A 12,664-nucleotide genomic window follows, 5' to 3' on the forward strand; every position below is an offset into this window, starting at 1 on the left:
TCTCAAGGAAGCTGAGAACGATTCAAGTCGGGACAGAAAAGAAACACATGACAGAATAAAAATGAAACATGTCAGGTAACGCGCGCGCGCGGAGCGATCCTGCTTCAAGGCGGTCGTTGGCGGACGGAGGCGTTGAATCGAGCAGAGGTCGTTCGAATGCTTCGGAGCATTTCGGTGCTGTCGGTACAGTAGCGAGCGGAGTCGATATCGTAGTTGAAACCTTCTACAACGTCTGTAGCAAGTTTGTTGTCGGATACGGCTGCGGCAAGTTGCGGTTTGCGGCTGCTCAGCATCTTTCGTTGTTGGGTATGGAAATAGATAGGTTTGGAAGGTCGTTTGGATGAAGAGAGCAAGTCAGGCGGACCGAGTTGAGCGTACCGCCGAGGTAGGTACTCGCTGATTTTCTCTTTGTACTTTCGAAAGAACTCGGGTTCTTCCGCAAATGTAGTGCGTTGGTTTTTGAGGGACATCTTGGCAGCTTCTATGTTGTAGGGCAGTTTGACAGTCTCCGTTTTCTTGAGCGGAAACACTTTGTGACGTATGTTTGTTGTGCGCGGAGGCGCAGCGTCTTCTACGTTGGACAGAGGTTGCGTGTTGGCGTCACAGTCTTCAGAATCGTCGAGTTCAGCTTGCGTGTCGGCATCAGAGTTTCCAGAAATCTCAAGTTTGCCATAACCAGGGGCACAGTAAGTCGAACTGTCACTTACAGTAACAGGTATCAGGTCGTTTTGTCCCTGCGGAGGGACTTCGTCGTTTGCAGATATGACAGGCACAGTAGCGACATTGGTACTACTTGGAATGACTGTTCGGAATTGGGCTCTGGGAACAGCCCCGAAGAATTTCATGGTTACATCCCCGAAGAGTTTGATGGTTACAGGAGTATCATGATTAGGGGAGTCGCATGGACTAGGTTTAGGGTTTGGATAACTTGTCGGTGCGGGCGCCGGCCCATTAACGGGCCTCTGACCGACACCACTGTGTGGTGTGTCAGACGCAGGCGGGAGGCTTTCGAAAAGCTTGCGAGGATAAGATGTGGATTCGGTTCGAGCGGAGTGCTTATCGTTAGGATTTACATTTTCGGGCTTAAGGACGCAATCAGGTTCGTAGATAAAACTAAAAGTAGGTGCGACTTTATCGCGAGCATGAGAACTGTAATTGTTGTGCGCTAAGGGCACGAGATCAACATTGAAATTGTCTGTACGACAATGATTTGCGAGTTTATCGCGAGAGCGAGAAGCGAGATCGTTGTGCCAGGTTGGCACATTACGAATAAGATCAGTGCGCGCATTCGGCACATTACGGATATAGGCGGATTGACCGCGCGAACGAGGAATAAGATCGTTGTGCCCGCTTGGCACACTATGGATATCGGCGGATTGACCGCGAGAACGAGGAATGACATCGTTGTACCCGGTTGGCACACTACGAATATCGGCGGATTGACCGCGAGAACGAGGAATGACATCGTTGTGCCCGGTTGGCACACTGCGAATATCGGCGGATTGACCGCGAGAACGAGGAATGACATCGTTGTGCCCGGTTGGCACACTACGAATATCGGCGGATTGACCGCGAGATTGAGGAATGACATCGTTGTACCCGGTTGGCACACTACGAATATCGGCGGATTGACCGCGAGAACGAGGAATGACATCGTTGTACCCGGTTGGCACACTACGAATATCGGCGGATTGACCGCGAGAACGAGGAATGACATCGTTGTACCCGGTTGGCACACTACGAATATCGGCGGATTGACCGCGAGAACGAGGAATGACATCGTTGTACCCTGTTGGCACACTACGAATATCGGCGGATTGACCGCGAGAACGAGGAATGACATCATTGTGCGCATTTGGCACGTAAGGAATATCGGCGGATTGACCGCGAGAACGAGGAGGTATATCATTAGATCTAAGGCCACTCTGGCACTGCTGAGTGCTTTGAGAATACAAGGGAATGACCGGCCTGGAACCGGCAGTGAGACTATGAGAATGGATAGACTGGGAATGACATGGGATTGCTGATGCGGTTAACTGACGAGTGGTCGGTTGGGTTATCGCCGGCTCAGAAACGAGCCTCTGCCCAGTACTGCTGACTGGCACAGATGCAGGCGTGTGCAAGGTAGATAAAGTCATTGCTTGAGTAGCGGGCAAAGTTGAAGGTTCCATACTCACAGTAGTGTTTATGTCAATTCGAGTGTTCGGCTTTTGTGATCCGTCAAAACGTTGGCACAAGGCTTCTTCTTCTATGGCAGCGTTCAATTTTTTAATAGCTTCCAGTTTTCTGAGCTTGAAATGTAATGCTGTTTTTGCAGCATCTTCTCTGAGTTTCAAAACAGCAGCTGCAGCTTCTTCTTCAAGTTCGATTTTCTTAAGTTCCAGGGCAGCCTTGCGGTCTTTGGCTGCTTTTCTTGACGATGTGACGGAATGAAGACTCGGTGATTTCTTCAAAGTTTGAGGTTTAATGCAATAGTTATTGATGTTGGAAATTCGGATGACGTCGTCGATATGCTGCTGCTTGCTTAACGCCTGTCGACCAGCGGCTTGCAGTGTACGATCCATATCGATGTCAGTCAGCTCTCGTATTTTTTAACTTATGTCCTTCTTATTGACACATTCAGTCCTTCACAGAACTGTTACAACTCGACGGCGAGTTGGACTGGAGCAATCGCTGCGAGTAATGACTGACTGAGTATAATTAACTGGCTAATAAATCCGGACACAGTAAGTTTCCTTTATGTCCTTGTTATGACACATTCAGTCCTTCACAGAACTGTTACAACTCGACGGCGAGTTGGACTGGAGCAATAGCTGCGAGTAATGACTGACTGAGTATAATTAACTGGCTAATAAGTCCGGACACAGTAAGTTTCCCCTTGTGTGTATTGTAGAATGTCGATCAAACAAACCAGACTATATCGTACCGTTAAAAAATACGCTGGCATATACTCTAAATGAGAAATTACATTAATACCAGTTTAAACTAACAGCGTTGCAAAGCCCTGTTTACACTGCGAAGACTACGGAAAGACTGAGCACGTGCCAAGACACTTGGCCTCATGATGCGAGGCAATCATGTGTGACAATATCACAGATACAGGCGGAAAACCACCGTGACAGCACCATTCAAAATTACAGTGAAATGTCGGTCTTGGCCGTCTGAGGCTCGAGTCATATGACTTGGTTCGAGTCGAGTCATTTCTCAATTTTGAGAAAATGACTCGAGTTACCAGAATCTAGGGAGCATAACCAGTGCCGGTCCCACGCTTGGGCAAATGAACTGGGCTGTGGCATGAATGTCCAAAATCCGTTTCTTGGATTTTCTACCACCTCCAATTTTTGCTACTGTTAATTCATACACAGTACCTCAATAAATATCTTGAATATGTAGAACATGGTATGTTTTATATTAGATAGTATTTAACACAGTATATATTTAATTTGTCCAATTTTTTTCCTGTCTTACTATTGAAAATGTCATCCTTGGATGGTCGATGATGTTGCATAGCAATGCAAAACTCTTATGACCTAGGTAACGACACCACTTTAGGTAATATTATTAATCTTTTACAGACGGCTCAATTAGGAGCACCGAGACAAACAAAGCAAGGAAACTGACCATCAGTATGGCAGCAGCAGAAGGCAGCTATGGACGGATTTCCGAGCTCAATAGACACCAGAGATGAGCGGATTTGAAATTTCTATGTCCTAATCCAATCCAAATCCGAACCTTCAAATCCAACTCCAAATCCTAATCCATAACTTTTTTATATTCAAGTCCATGTCCAATCCTAATCCGATTCCAACTGGAAATTCAGAAAAAATACTAATTTATGCAGTGGAGGGATTCGAAAATTTTCTTTCACAACCAACGATTCACTTGATTCAAGATAACTTAGTAACCATAAGTACATTAATAACTGATCTGAATAAAGTTTGTCGCCATTCGCCACACGACATTTCAATCTCCCAGAAAATAGTTCAATCCAATCCAAATCCTAATCCGTTCTGAAAAAAATGTCTAATCCAAATCCAATCCAAATCCAACATAATTTCACAAATCCTGTTTTTTCAAAACCTAATCCTAATCCATGCTCATCTCTGATAGACACTTACGTGACCTTTGACACGAACCAATCAGGTTGCAGCAGGATGTAAACAAAGAACAAGGCCGGGCAAGCTTACTATGAGCTTTTATGGAAAAAGGTTGAAAAATGAAGGTTTTAAGCAAAATTACGTTGAATTGGGGATGACTGGCCTTAATGAATACTAATAGCGTAGAGCTAGTATGTAGTTGCAGCTTTCAGTCTAGGATGAACATGAATGGTGGCAAGTACGCATCAGCGTGCTGTGTCCAAATGCATGGATTTTTGACAACTTTTCGGATTAAGCGACGATTGTTGTATACTATACTATAGGATTGTGGTAATGCATATGTTGACGATTTCATAGGCTCCAGGTCTGGAGCGAAATTTTCAAGCATATCTCATGTTCAGAAATATATGCTATAAAATACAGCTTCTGCCACACATCACAATTTTAGTGTATTGATTACGAAACTTGAAAGCTATGGAGATTCTATCGAATTTCTGGATTTGAGTGGAACAGCATCTTCTAACACCGCGGAGAAAGCTACGAAGTATTTCATGGAGCGCTATGCACACGACTTAGGGACAAAGATTGAGGAGACAATTCACTCTTTGTTGAAGGGTTATTCTAGTGAACAGCCAATGTTATCGCAACTTGCGGAAAAGAGAGATATCACACTCAATGGAAATACACATTCTCATAAAATCCATTATTGATTCGTCTTGCACTTGTAAGACAGGGTAAGTAAGGAAAAAGACATTTTGTCAGAGACTCCTGCAATAGATATTGTAACCATGATTTATTTTCACATTAGGTTCTGATATATGCTCTCATGCATATGCATTGATTAAGACAATCCAGCACCTAAAGCTACAAGGACTGCATTGTGATTTGCATCGGCATCAGTGAGCTCGATCGTGATTGACAAACCATCTCTCGACCGTACTCGCAACCGATCAACTCCTGCCTCAAGGTAGATTTTGGTGCGTATCTGGTGTCTTCAGTTTTATAACATTCCACCAAACACAAATAATCCTGGAACATTTTCACCTGGAGAATTGTTCATTCAACAAATTGGGCATCTAAATGAGCTTCAATGCGCACCACTGGATTATAGTATGAATAGACATGCACTGTTGGTACACATAGACCATGGCACCGCACAATTACGATCCATAGCATGCTATTAGGCATTACGATATTCACAATGGAACTGAATTTTCACAATTGCTGAATATGTTGTATCATTCATTTTTAATTTTCAATCTTGAATTAGAGTAAGCAATTAGTCCATATTTGGTTAGTTGATACACAATGCTGCATAGTACGACACCAGACAAAATTTTATACTTGTTGATTCTTCCGATCAGCTGTTCAATATGAATACGCTGTCTCACCATCTTTCTTGTTGTGGAACAGTCTGGCTCAGGCATACAAATCATGTGCAGGAATATTTAAATCTAGATTCAATTTCTTGATTTCAGACTCAATGGTGAATCCTTTTTCTGCCATGATAGCATTTCCTGGTTCACCATAGCTGAACTCCATAATTTTCTCACATTTCTTGTCGAACCCACATATTTCACTAATATTTCGATCTGAAATGGTCCCTGTGAACAGTTCCTACACAAAAGTAAGTGCACAACAATCCATCAATCCTTTCAAAGTTGTATGTAATCTATTGACAGTCAGTAATCATTCTAGTTTTAAGAAATCATGAATGAATGCAAATGGTGCATTTTTAAGAACCACATATCTACATGGCCAAATCGAAATTTAATGAAGCAGTTACATACGGTTTAATACTATGCTTACAGCAATACTATAAATTTGATGTCAGTAGGATAAGTCGGACAATTCAGAAATAATTTATTGTAGTCTAGCATGAAATTTCAGCTTCTCCGCATCTTTTGACATTATGATGCTCCTCTGAGAACTGAACTTCACTAGCAATAATTGTCCGTCAATTTGTAATTTTCCTGGACTAGTTTCCTGTTTTGTGCTTCTACTTCTTCCAGAAATTTGATTTTCTTGCGTTTTATCCATCAACTTCCTCTTTCTGCAGCTTCATTAAAGATATCCATCAAGCCTGCACAAAATATATAATATGTTTATTTTACAGAGCAACACTGCTGTGCAGGCACCTATCAAGGCGTACTCGTCAGACTCATGCAACGTATCACCGCTACCAATTTCAACTATTCATCTCATTATTGAATATATTGCTCTCAACAATTTCAACCCACACCATCATGCAGCAAAACTGTGGAATAAAACGAGACACACACCAAGTCGATTGTGGCGTCAAGTGTGACTGCATTTCAGATTAGACCCATTCTGAAATACAGAATTATTTCATCTTAATTATGTCACGATTCAATATTTTTGGTACAATAATAGATATGTCATTTTATTAATAAAATGAGAATTCAGATGACTACAAGGAAGTCCACATGCCTTTATCCAGATTTTACATTCTTCCATGCATGTTATTGGCTCTGGGAAAGGTACAAGCGCACACCAGGAACGGTCTGAGTAGTCATCTCCAAGTTACACAGGCTATTAGCACAGTGTTTATCCGGCATTTGTCCTGATTGATTCAATACACGAGCTAGAACAAAAAAATGACAATTTCAGCTGGGAACGGATCATATTGCCTATCATATTAATATGATCATTGAATATGCAGACAAGTGTCCAGTGTAACAGTAATTTTCTATATAATGATGCAGACTGTAGACCAGTGGTTCTTAACCTTGCCCACAGCGCCCCCCAGGGGGCGCTGGCGACTTTGAAGGGGGGCGGAAAAGCTCAGGGGGCGATATGGGGGGCGCTGGGCTCAGGGGGGCGGTATGGGGGGCGCTGGAGAAAAACGGTATTGCAGTAGAATCTAAATTCAAATTTTAGAGCAAATTGCGAGTGATATGCCACAAAATAGCACAGAAATGAAGCTCCGGCGGGTGAAAAACGGTGATTTTAGCTCTGAGCGAAAAAATGACCTTTTTTTTTTTTTTTTTTTTTTTTTTTTAGTCATCCACCTGACGATGTGGAGTAAAAAACGTTATTTTGGGATCTGAGCGGAAAAGATGACCTTTTTTTTTTTTTTTTTTTTTTTTTTTTAGTCAACCGATCACAAAGTCGGTAAAATTAAGCGAATTTTGAAAATGTCACTCCGGTTTTGCAAGTGGAAAATTTCTGAAAAAGTGTCCTCTTTTTTGATTTCCAAAATATGGTAAGCCTATTATTACATTCCTTACAATATGAAGTTGGGGGGCGCTGGAGCACGATAATTTTTGAAAGGGGGCGCTGGAAGAAAAAAGGTTAAGAACCACTGCTGTAGACTGTACTATATACGATTCCATAAATAGAACGCAGATAACGCAAAGCCCACATAATGAATACCCCACATATCCTCACTCAAGATTAATCTAATACATGCTATTCGGTACGACAGTCCTATAGTATACGACTAAGGATAATACAGCAATAGTTGCTTCATCCGAAAAGTTGTCAGAAATCCATTTATTTGGACATACCATGCTGACGAGTGCTTGCCACCATTCATGTTTATTGTAGGTTAGAACACTGCAAATACATACTAGCTCTACGTTATTACCATTCACCAAAGTCAGCTATTCCCAATTCAATGTAATTTTGCTAAAAACCTTCATTTTTCAACCCTTTTCCATAAGCGCTCATAGTAAGCATGCCCGGCCTCGTTCTTTGTTTACATCCTGCTGCAACCTGATTGGTTCCTGTCAAAGGTCACGTAAGGTGTCTATTATGAAAAACTGCTTCTGGCATCCGATTTGCTTGATAAGAACGGGTCACGGTGACCCGGGAGATCTTTTATTTTAACCGGGTTTACACTTTGGTCTCCACGGTGATTAGCATTCACCGACTTCGCAATACTTCCAGTTGTGCCCCGGACCTGCCCGTATAACTGGTCTTTAATATCTAGTGGATCGATTGAATAAAGAAAAGCATTACGTCTGCGAGTGGATTTCATTTTGAAGGAGGGAGCAAGCCATAATTTCGTTGCGATGTAGGGATGAATTTGGACTCTGAACCGCCCGAATGTTTTGCTAAAATCTGGTACGAATAGTCTTGAGCCCAGACTTGGAAAAGTAGATAATTCTAATTAGAGCGAAATGCAGGTATTCGAATTATAATCTACTTTCTGAAATGCTTCTTTGCTCGAATGTAATTTCTGTTTAGTGCCAAGCTGGCTACACACATTTCCCACTCTTTTGCTTATGAGAAGGAATTCTGATTTGATAAGAACTGAACTTGTTCAAATTTACGCAAATTCAGTAATTCTAATCTAATTTGGAAATACTAGCCAGTTATACCTGTAATTCCGATTCTAGTCTAATTCGGGGGAAAGTGTCTAGCCATAATTCTAATTGTAATGTAATTTGCAAAAGCCGAAAATTTTACCTAACGATTTCCAAGTAAGTATGATAGGCCTAGTTTTGCCTAAAAACAATGAATAGAAATTGTCTAAAATCACACAAACAAGTTCGACGGGTTGTATGTTTATCTAAGGCCCTTTTCATACCGGGGTTCCGGGAATAACATTTCTCGAAAATGTTTACCGGAACCCCTCTATGTGAACATAACACTGGTGTTTCGGGGCGGTATGAACGCGCTTATTTTCGGAGATTTTTACGGGACCGACTGAGTATGAACACGAATGGCGCAGCTGGGTTCCCGGAACGCTGTCAATCAAACTTTTAGTTACGGTAACGCGCTGTTCATTCAGGCTGCTTGTATTTCGAGGTCAGCTACCTGCGGCATTTTGATCTTCTTGTGTAATGGTGTTGGGAATGCATAATTCTTGGATATATATTCTGTATGCTCACAATACGTAGTCACTGACTACTAGTCAGCTTCTTTTTTCTGTGGTTTTGTAAACAGAGCACAGCTAAAAAGGTACAACACCATCTCCAAATGATGCAGCATTGGGTGAGTTGCCTGAAAACTTTAGGACTTCAACACTAATTTGGTTATATCAAAGGCAAGTTTCTAACCACGGATATGCTGTGCGTAGGTCAGTCACCGTCATATATACGCCTACTGAAAAGGGGATTTAGTAACATCTGCTTTGATAGTGGCAGCACATCAGAGAATGATGTCCTTAGCTCTGACTCACTAACCAAAATTCAAATTGTACCAACGGGCTGGTAAGCCATCGTACATCACCTATGCCTTCATTTTCTTGTTACAACCAAGCCATTCCTTTGTTATGCAATGTTAGGCAAGTGTAACTTAATCTGATCTTTTCGCAGGTCTAGATGGAGGATACTGATGAAAAAGGTGGAACTGTGCAAGTGTGCATTAAGTTATAGTTTCTCTCATGAATAAAATGAAACAGCACAAACAAATCTGGTTAAGCAAGAGCATTGTTTATTGAGAAAGTCACACAGGGCATTTCCGACGTCTGGGCCAGCGATACTTGGATCACCACCAGGTCATGTCTTCATTGCGTATACCATCCTCTGTATCATTCTGGCCTTAGCGGATTGCAGTTTCTGAGAAAAGCCGAACACCGCACCTTCAGTCGACCAAAATCTTTCAATCTTCATGTGTGCGTTGCTACGTTTCTGAAAAAGCAATTGTGAATTTTAAGGGCAGCAGAAAGGAAATTTATATTACATATTTGAAATTAGCTTTAGCTTATACTCTGTTTGTGTTTCAGGTAAAAGGGTTCATGAGCCAGGGCTGAAAGGGATAGGCTGCGTCATCAGTTATGGATGCTAGTACGGAACCCTCAGGCTCCCAATCATTAAGTCATCCTGAAAAACTTGAATGCGGCAAATGCATGTTTGGTACAAATGTTGCTGTGGTCATTTTTTATCCACCCACAATACTCAGACTTGTACAAAGTACCGGAATTTCAAAACGCGCAACTTTAACTAGAACTACAAAAAATTTTAAACTAGCAACTAGAACAGGGGTGGCCAACCTTATCAGCCAAATCGCCACATTCGATTGACGAACTATTCTGCGGGCCACTAGCCGCGCAAATTTTTTCAAGTTGATAAATTAATAATATTGTCACTTGACTATATTGCAAGCCTGCTGTATATCGCTGGGCTCAGTTTGCAAGGACTGGACTATTCGGCACCTGGACATATCGATATCGAAAGCTTCGTCCAACATGCGGCAATGATTTTGTGCCTAGGTTTCATAGTCGACAGTCTTTCTGCGAGCGCCAACGGGAGGTCGCGAATATATATATAGTTAGACTCAATCTGATAGATTAGGCGTTCTTTCATTTTCACAAAGGGGTAACAATATTAAAAGCAAGAAAGCGAGTGACAACATGTTGCGCTAGGCGTGTAGAAAATTTCAACTTTTGATAAATCTATCACAAAGTATTCTGCTTTATTGTGGTGTACGAAGATCTACCAAAATGTGACTGGCTCATAGATCTACCAATGCGTCGGAACTGATATTTCAGTCATCACATCTCAAGTGTTACGGCCAGACTAATCAAATTTTTGATTGGCTTTGCAAGTTCCCAATCTGTGCAATCCATTTTTGATAATACTACTAATTTAGGAAATTAACTCGCGGGCCACGGGTTGGCCGGCCCTGAACTAGAACTATCAGCTTTTCAAAATCTGCAATTAGAACTAGAACTACTCACTTTCAAATATCCGCAGCTAGAACCAGAAACTATTCACTTCTTCAAACCCACAACTACAACTACATAGTTTAGTAACTAAATGAGTAGGTTGATGTACATGTCTGACTACACTACAAAAATATACAAATTTGGTCTCATTTTCAGCAATTTCAGTCTTACTAAGTGACAAGTCCAACAAGTCCATCCCACTTCAATAGTTTTGACTAGATTCAAGTCGAGTCATTTTCAATTTACCAACTCATCGAGCAGAGCGTCGAGTTCGAGTCATGGTTTTATGACTCGAGTCCAAGTCATTGTGTTAACTGCTCAGTTTCCAGTTTAAGTATATTTTCCATCCATTTGGGTCTTACTTTTGAGACAGAAAGTAGCCTACTTGGCAAGAACAATTGGTCTTTCAGGCTTCTTTTTCTAACATAATGATTCAAGACCAAATTTGTCTGACCTTTTTGTAGTGGTATGCTACGCAAAAACTGGCTGACATTCCGCCATGACAAATATAGAAATATTACTATGCACTAGGGCTGGGCAAAATTGAGTACCTGAGTGATTCGATTCTGAATCACTTATTACGCTTCGAGTCGAGTATATCACAACACAATGTACCATGCCAAAATTCAAATGTGTACATTGTGTAGGCTACATTTTATGCCACCATAAAGAACATAACGCCTATTGTCCGTCACATTAAAGATACTTTAACGTTTTTTCGACCATACCGTTTTCATTGCACTGCTTGACAGTGTTATGTGATGGTCATGACTTCGGAAATGTGTTATTTCCAGCAACGTTCGTAGCTTTGTACTATATCTCGTATGTTGCGACACGGCCAATCAAGGTTTCAAGGCTTACTCAGTTGAACTATCAAAACTACAGTATAATTCTCGTTAGTAAACCAACTTTCAGTATAATTTCAGTACTCGAAAAGTAGTATTTTACTACTCGACTCGAATCAATAAAGTTAATCCTCGATTCAGATTCGAGTACTCGAATCATTGTGGCTAGCCGTACTAGGCACCAGAATTAATTTTATTAAAATCAACTTGTGACAGTTGCCTTCTTGAAATACATCTGATGTTTACCTGGATCTATAAACGATTGGCTTCATTGGCTAGCCTCCAAAGAGCGACAGCTACTCAGCAAGCAAGAGAAATTGAATTCGTATAATTTTCTGGCTGCTTTTCGTTATGGTCTCGAAGCTCGTCGCAGAGTATACCAAATGTTTCTCTCACGGATTTCTCGAATTCCCTTGTTTCTCTGTACAGTGTACATACGATTAGATTTACCCAAACCATTATACATCAATCACCAAGATAAACTGACTTTGTTGTACGCAGATGTGATCGGTGGTTCTTTTCATTCCAGGACTCCATCCTCTTTGCTGGCTTTCAGTTTCTGCTCTCAGCTTCGGTTGATAATATACAAGCCAGAAACATGCTCTGGCTCTATTACTGATACTGGTATATTGAGTATAGAGCCCCATACACATCGAGAAGGCATATCCGCAACATCCCATAGCTAAAAGTTGGAGCCAACTTCTCCCTATCTCACGAATATGCCTATCCCTCATCGTTTTCCACAAGCATATTACAACTGGAACACCCCACAGACATGGTTTCGTAACTATCAACACTTACGGAGAACCGCGTTCATACTGGCCATAATTTCCCGCGAATTTACCGAAAAAACGACCTGTATGAACATAAGTTCGCGGTAACTCTAAATAGGTATGAACGCGCTCTTTTCCCGGAACTGTTTCGGTAATTTTATCTCTATGTGAACATCGCCTGTTTCGGAACGTGTTCCCGAAAGAGTTTCGTAAATCCGGTATGAAAAGGGCGTAAGCTCCTCGCCACGTGATCCGCGTAAGCAGTGTCTTATAAAAGCTTAGAAGTGGGCAGTGCTACGAGTCGGCAGTTAC

General features: G+C 41.6%; 3 long non-coding RNA genes across 4 annotated transcripts; 2 read left to right on the forward strand and 1 right to left on the reverse strand.

The window, feature by feature from the left end:
• The first annotated feature begins 4,099 nt into the window (after window positions 1–4,099).
• LOC145451602 (uncharacterized) lies at window positions 4,100–6,382 on the forward strand. Of its 2 annotated transcripts, none has more exons than XR_013918958.1 (2): window positions 4,100–5,074; window positions 6,214–6,382. It is a non-coding gene; the product is annotated as an uncharacterized LOC145451602 (long non-coding RNA). The 2 variants fall into 2 exon arrangements; XR_013918959.1 differs by having other exon boundaries at window positions 4,100–5,064.
• A 2,252-nt stretch (window positions 6,383–8,634) lies between these two features.
• On the forward strand, window positions 8,635–9,478 carry LOC145452882 (uncharacterized). The gene is made up of 2 exons (XR_013919575.1): window positions 8,635–9,059; window positions 9,383–9,478. It is a non-coding gene; the product is annotated as an uncharacterized LOC145452882 (long non-coding RNA).
• A 2-nt stretch (window positions 9,479–9,480) lies between these two features.
• LOC145452883 (uncharacterized) lies at window positions 9,481–12,554 on the reverse strand. Its single transcript, XR_013919576.1, has 3 exons — window positions 12,067–12,554; window positions 11,826–12,000; window positions 9,481–9,697 (listed from the first exon to the last, which is right to left on the reverse strand). It is a non-coding gene; the product is annotated as an uncharacterized LOC145452883 (long non-coding RNA).
• Between the last annotated feature and the right edge of the window lie 110 nt (window positions 12,555–12,664).

The sequence above is a fragment of the Botryllus schlosseri genome, chromosome 12, assembly GCF_051294905.1.
Source record: "Botryllus schlosseri isolate E-star chromosome 12, Bs_hap1, whole genome shotgun sequence".
In the NCBI taxonomy this organism is placed as follows: Eukaryota; Metazoa; Chordata; class Ascidiacea; order Stolidobranchia; family Styelidae; genus Botryllus; species Botryllus schlosseri.